Genomic DNA, 7,083 nt, shown 5'->3' with positions numbered 1-7,083 from the left:
ATACTTTTCACAGACTATTCTTTTACAGACAATAATATTTCAGAAGCACACAATGGTTGGCTTGAAGGAGGGAAGGTGAGTGTATCATTTTGAACAGGCTGCAGTTACAGTAAGGAGACAAGCCTAAATAATGGCTGGGCCTTATCTCAGGGTACATAAACACTGCCCTCATTTCCAATTGACTAACTTAATCCCTAATCCTTACAATGTTGCACAGCCTCTGTTTACTAAATTGAGGTGACCACTTGAGACTAAAATACGTACAGTAAATACAGTTTCTTGATTGTATCTGTGAAAAACTCTTTTGAAAACTTTATCTCGGAAATTCATAAACACAGTGTTTGGTTATTATTTAGATATGACAATTACTTTAACATATCCATTGATCAAACTGAAGCCATTCGGTGCTAATGAACTCTTGAACTTTGGGTTGCCAAAGCAGAGATTCAGTTTGGGATAAAGACAACATTCCCATCGACTAACACATGACTTCAGCATTACATAAGAATCATCCGGAAATCAAACAAAAAATAAGAAAAGAAACTATAGGCCTAGATAATAAAACAAGACCTTTGAAATATGACAGTGATTAACTTAAAATCAGTATCAAATTTAACCGGCCTGTCAACTATTTCATCTGGAGGGGTTCACCAGGAGTATCTTCTCCAAATTGTCTCTTGTGGATGTGAGTGAACACCGTCCTGTATCCGATCATCAAGAACACCCTCTCTGCTTCATTTCACCTGTGTCGCGTCCGCCCTGTAGATCCAACATTTGATAGTCAACAGTTAGGTCTCGATGATGACTCGGTACTTCGCGGGAATACGGTAGACTAATCAGACCGCTTCGTTCACACAGGTCAGAGCACATATTTACAATACGTGTTTTAAGTACATTCAGTTCACGGCAATCTGAAAGCAAGTTGTGACAGATAGCAAGTCATCTACCGAATAAACATTGCCAAATGCAGTCAGTATCTTCTTCACCTGAACCAGAAAGACTTCCTGGCTGGCAATTAATAACAGCTTAAAATAATAATAGAAAAAGCAAGCAGCAAAGAAAACACTTGGAAGAGAGCCGACTACATTGTCAAGAATAAACAGTATTGCTCAATTACACCTGAAGGTTACAACCACACTTACGATAGCTTCAGGGGTTGTGCAATTAGCAACACTATTTCATTATGTGGAGGGCCAAATTTGGATTTTATTTTTTTAATAATTCAGGTTTTAATATTTTTTGTTTGAATGTTGCAACACATTCAAGATGATGAAGAGTAATGAAAGCAGCCAAAGTCTGATTTTGCAAAGCCAAATGATACACTGACTCACAGTCTAATGTCAGTAAGTAATGTGTGTGTGTGGGGGGTTGTATTGGGTGTGTTGCTGTCCTATCTCCTCACAATGGTACCCATTAGACTTCATTTCTGCATAGAGCCCCGACGTGTCATCTTATCGTTGAGCAATCTTAACATGTTGTCATCTTATCGTTGAGCAATCTTAACATGTTGTTACTCTCTCACTGGGCTGCCCTGTGGAGTTTTGGGGTGACAGGGTGACCGTGGAAATGTTGCCTTAGTGCTTTAACAATGGGTGGAATCCGGGATATTTTGAAAATATTCTCATGTGAATTCCTCTGGCTTTAACCCAGACAGTCTCTATGATCTCTCTTCATATCCACGATATTCGTGAGCCAACAATGGACGTCGCCATGACATTTCAATAATCTGGTTTTCTATCTGACCAAAATTGCATGGTATTGATTTTAGCTGAGACTGCACTAAGTTGTGATGTCAACAGAATGGATGGAAGATGAAAACCGGATGGAAGTAAGGTTTCACGAATAAGGTGGATACAGATATTGGAATCTACAGAGGGAAAAAATGGAAATCACTACAATACTACAGTGGGGATGCTTGCGGTGTTTGTTGTGTTATCTACTGGGTACCACTAGTTTGGTTTCACTAGTAGTTTTCCTACCTTCAGGCAGGTTGCAAATAGCTTGCAGGTTGTTTACTTCACTCCTGCAACATCACTCGACTGGAGAGGCAGCCATGTTGTTGCATGGGCGGATTATGAACTTTCGGGCCCCTGGGCCCAGATGTGTTAAGGGCCCCCCACTTATTGTAGTATATGTGGGAGGGGGGGTTTGGGGGCCCTCCCCCAGAAATGTTTACATTTTTTTGATGTGATTTCCTGTATTCTGGTGCATTTTGGGGATGGCCAATACTAAATTTAATCAGATTCATAGCTTTCATCCTGATTTGTTGATATTGAGGCAATTATTCCATGCAAAGGCTTGGGCTTCAGGGCCCCCTGACCCCTTGGGCCCCTGGGCCTGGGCCCGGTAGGCCCGTGCAGTAATCCATCCCTGTGTTGTTGAGAGGCTCATCCAAACCTTGGACCATCAAAGACCATCCCTTAGTTATGAGTGAAAAGAATAGCCACGGCTCCTCTGATGTCTGGTCCACTGTTTTTTTTTTTGGGGGGGGGGGGGGGGGCGGCAAAAGCCCCCCCCTACTGTTTTGGTTCTGACCTGTTTCTTCCCCTCCCTGCCTCCATTGATACCACCACACAACTGTTCCGGGGCAGCCCTCTCCTCTGTGGAAGCCACACCCCACCCAAGACCAGTTCTACCAGTTCCGGGCCTAGTAATGATGATTTCTGCTGTTTCTGTAAAGTCATGACTGCTTTAGCTTTACACTCTGTTGAAGTGGCAAACAGGAAGGCACAGTGTTTCCACAATGACTTTTCTTGGAACATTGTTTGCTGATGCTGATCTTCCTTGACCAGTCTGTTTACACTGGCACAGCAATGGGCATTTTATTATGACTTCCGCACAGCGAAGCGCCGGTCATATACTGTAGGTTTAGTCAGAGTTATTTTTCTTCTGGATTTTATTTATTTATTTATTTATTTATTTATTTATTTATTTATTTTGATTTGTTTATTTAAGTGTCAAACACCATGGTGCCCAGCCCTCATGGGCTTATTAGACACTGCAGTAATAATTTCACTGTTATCTCCAGATAACCACGTGACGTAACACAGAACCCAACATAACATAACTAAACCACTCAAAATAAGTGTACTCTATACACATAGAGATGGCTTGTCAAATGGAATACAAAATACTTTGCCGCAGATACCAGGCCTTTTTTATACATTTTGCCAAAGCAAAAACATAATTTTCAAACAGCCAGCACAAAATCTCCCCTTCATATATCCAAAATATATCAGGATTTTTTAAACTGAATTGATTAAAAAAGAGAGTTCCTTAAGTCGCAGTATAAAGGACAATAAAAAACAAAATGAAATTCATCTTCCACAACCTGAAGATCACAGAATTCACACAAGCGTAAGTGTTCAGGTGTACCTTTAAAGCGACCCGCTTCCACTGCCAGAGGTAAGGTAGTTCTCAATTGAGCACAGAGGGACCTCTGCCTTCTCTTTAGATTAAGGAAAATATAAGGTTCTGTAACATAATCATTCTTAAACTGAACATAATTTCTACGTTTTGGCTTCTTCCATACTGTATGTCCTGTTTCCATTGATCTTCATATTTACTTAACAGTCTTTGTCTGACAACATTAATATTACATTGCAAATTATTTTGGTACATTATATGCAAGTCAGACGCAGACAGTATTATTGAAACCTCTCCAGACCAGGGGATATGCTTTGCTCTATCCCAATTACACATTTTCCTAGTTAGCCTTTCCTCTGGCAGACTGACAAGGCGGTTCCACAATCGCACCATTTCACACCTTTGTTTTACAATACATGGATCCCATCCTGCATCCCCATTAACCGCTACCTTTGCTGCATATTTATGCGCACCAAGAAAACACCTTAAAGGGCGGTTTTGGACAGAGTTACAGTCAAAAACCTCTTCAAAGCCCCAAACTCCTGCAGCATAAAACAAAACTGAGTCAACCAAAGATTTATACAGTTGTGTAAATGTAGAAAAACCAAGATCTGTACATAGTTTCATTTTACTCAACACAGAACCTAATGCTCTTCCAGCAGACTCTGCTAGTACTTTCCTTCCCTCTGTAAATTTCATATTTTCATCAAAAACAAAACCAAGATATTTATAATGATGAGTATACTTTAAGGGCACAGGGCCAAACTGAAATGAATACTCTATAGTTCACTTTTTTCCCTAAAATGAACAACGTTTTTTAAGATGCCATTTAAGACGCCATTTACTACACCATGAACTCATAATATTCAGCTATCAAAACAATGTCATCTGCATAAAGCAGAATACTTAAATTCATGTCCTCAATTGCCACACCAAGATTACCCTGCTTAATTTCTTGAGCTAAATCATTTATATGAAAAGCAAATAAGGAAGGGGAGAGTAAGTCTCCCTGCTTCACCTCAAAAGGCGTTAGGAACCAATCCGTTCTTAAATTATTTATTTGTACACAAGCAATGGGGTCTTTATAAAGGGCTTTTATAGCATTATAGAATTTTCCATTTATACCAGATGAAAGTAATTTAAACAGCAAAAGGTCTCGGTTAACACAATCAAACACCTTTTTGAAGTCAACAAAGCAGGCAAGTACTTTTACCCTTGTCCAAACGAGCTCTCACCACAGAGGACAACACATAAATATGATCAATACAGGCCCTGTTTTTCCTAAAACCATTTAGTTCATCTACCAACCCTCCATAAACCTCCAAAAAAGTATTAAGTCTGTTGTTAAGGACTCCTGAGTAAATTTTTATATTTATATGTTTTTTTTCTTCAGTAATTTTGTCATGACATGGCCCCTGGAGGCCAACATACAAAAAAAAATGGGTCACCCTAGGCCCTATGGTTCTCAAGACATTCACAGAAAACTGCGTCCGGCCATCTACGGGCCAGTTGGTGTACAGCCACTAAATTTACACATAAATTAATTTATTGTATGGCCCCCCATGAATGGAATTTCATGCATTCAGAGGGTGTCCTAGAATGATCCTACACCTCCAATTTTGTGCAGTGTTGACCCTGTTAGGCAGAGATACCTGTGATTAAAACACCCCATTTTTGTTTTTTTATTTTTATCTAGGTGGCGCTATACATCAAATGAGTGGTTATTGGATGGGTTGACATGGCCCCTTGAGACCAACATACTAATAAATGTGGTGACGGATCAAAACGAAAAACAATGGTTCCGTGTCATCCTTGTGGGGCTACATGCTCAACTAGTTTTTTGCATCTTGGTCTTTCAGTGTCCCGGAAATCATTGACACAAAATTACTGAAGAAAAAAAAAATCCAGAAGAAAAAGAAATCTGACTAAACCTATATGACCACCGCTTCGCTGTGTGGCGGTCATAATAACAAAAAAGATACCTGTGTCATTGTGGGTCACTAGGGTCACTACTACAGTAAGTTACAGTTTTTTTTCAATCGCTAACAAGCGCTTACCCATACTTCAGATACTTTTTTCTAAACTCTTACCACAGACTCACACCTACAAAACACAATTGGCCAAATGGATAATTTTCTTCTCAAAAACACATTTTGTTAAATATATACTAACTCTTCATTTCAAAAGAGAACACATCTTTCTCTGCACACACTAACTTTACCAAAACACTGGAAACCTGACTCAAAATGAAATTATTCTGTCAAAGAATAACACTTGTTTTCACTTCATAAGGTACATGCAGTCAATCAAAGTACAACAGGTTTCAAAATACTAGCTATCGTCGATTACAAAAACTGCATAGAGTTTTATGTTTCAGAAAACGACATGAAATGTGTGAATGGTATGGCCACAAAAGACAGATGCTGATGCTGTGCTAATTGTGTTTAGAGTTTTTAAAATGTGACAACTGGCTAGACAAATGCTTGTTAGCGAATGAAAAAAACTGTAATTCATTAGCCAAATTGTCACAGACCAGCCAACACTGGACATGTTTCATTTCCAATCAGTGGTTCAGTCCACAGATATCTCCAGCATGTCTTTGTCACGAGACTGTGCCGACTATGAGTGGCATGCGATCTTTAACAGGGCATCAGCTCAATTTGCACGTCACTCTGTCGCACAGGCAACGGCCCTCACCTGGACACAAATGTATGCACAGCTCCTCTTGTACGTTACCTGTACCTGAGAATAAGACTGGCTGGTCACAGGACGCCATTTTGCCACCACGGTGAACTGTACATTCCCTATAGAACAGGAGACATGTTTCTACTGGAGCTCATTGCTCATAGCAGTTCTAAAGTCCTTGTGGGTGCTAAGTCACTATAACTGGATTAGACTATTTTCCTTTACACCTCCTCCCCTGTCTCAATGGCAACCCCATGTTCACCCCTGTCCTGCAGGGAGAAGTGTTGATTTCTGGGTGACCCCCCTAAAGAGTCCAACTCCAGTCGGCTGGTACAGAATAGCTTATGTAAAATGACACTTAGAGCAGGTGTGTTGTGTGTTATGTGTGTGTCTGTCATACCTGTACTGAAGCACGAATGTTTTCACTCCGAAGTTAACTTTTCTTCTTTTTTCTCTCCCCCCCCTTCTCTCTCTCCATTGCTTCATCAAACACCACTCCTGCTCCCCCTATTCAGCCGTCTCCACAACAGCTTCCTGGTTCAGGGAGCGAGCAGATGACATTAGCCGTGTTATGTCTGTACGCTAATATGAAGTGCTAATGGATCCTATCCAAAAAGCCCAATGACCCAGGGCCGTTCTCATCCCACTTCGATCCTGAACATGGCTAATGTTTGATGAAAGGGGGGTGGGCACCCCCCCCCCCCCCCCCCGCCTCTACAGATACACACACACACACACACCTTTAGCCTTCTCCTCCAGCTTCCTTTCCAGATCTGCGTGACGCTTGGACTTAACCTACCCTCTGTTTTTCCTCATCCTTGTTTCCTACACAAAAGTGAAATGGAGTGGATAGCAGAGCAGTTGAAAGACCTCTGGTTCACACGTGTTTGGTTGTTTGATAAAGGTACAGTGTTACAGTCTAATGTGTCCCCTGCCCACCCCTCCATTTTTCTGTGAAAACATCTTGGGGAGTTGGTGTCATTCACAGCTATGCAACATCAGTAGCAGCTTCTCCAGAGACACAATAAGATA

The 7,083-nt window shown here is 40.8% G+C and overlaps 1 long non-coding RNA gene across 1 annotated transcript in view; it reads left to right on the top strand.

Annotated features, from left to right (window-relative positions):
- Positions 1-792: 792 nt before the first annotated feature.
- LOC121688474 overlaps positions 793-7,083 on the top strand; it is a 6,799-nt gene continuing 508 nt past the window's right edge. Inside the window, exons 1-3 of the long non-coding RNA XR_006024594.1 lie at positions 793-858; positions 6,327-6,418; positions 6,567-7,083. The exon at positions 6,567-7,083 is cut by the window's right edge and continues 508 nt beyond it. This is a non-coding gene — a long non-coding RNA (uncharacterized LOC121688474). The remainder of the gene's footprint in view (positions 859-6,326; positions 6,419-6,566) is intronic.

The sequence above is a fragment of the Alosa sapidissima genome, chromosome 17, assembly GCF_018492685.1.
Source record: "Alosa sapidissima isolate fAloSap1 chromosome 17, fAloSap1.pri, whole genome shotgun sequence".
Taxonomy (NCBI): domain Eukaryota; kingdom Metazoa; phylum Chordata; class Actinopteri; order Clupeiformes; family Clupeidae; genus Alosa; species Alosa sapidissima.
The sequence above is the reverse complement of the archived record's forward strand: the minus strand, read 5'-3'. Positions and strand labels throughout refer to the sequence as shown.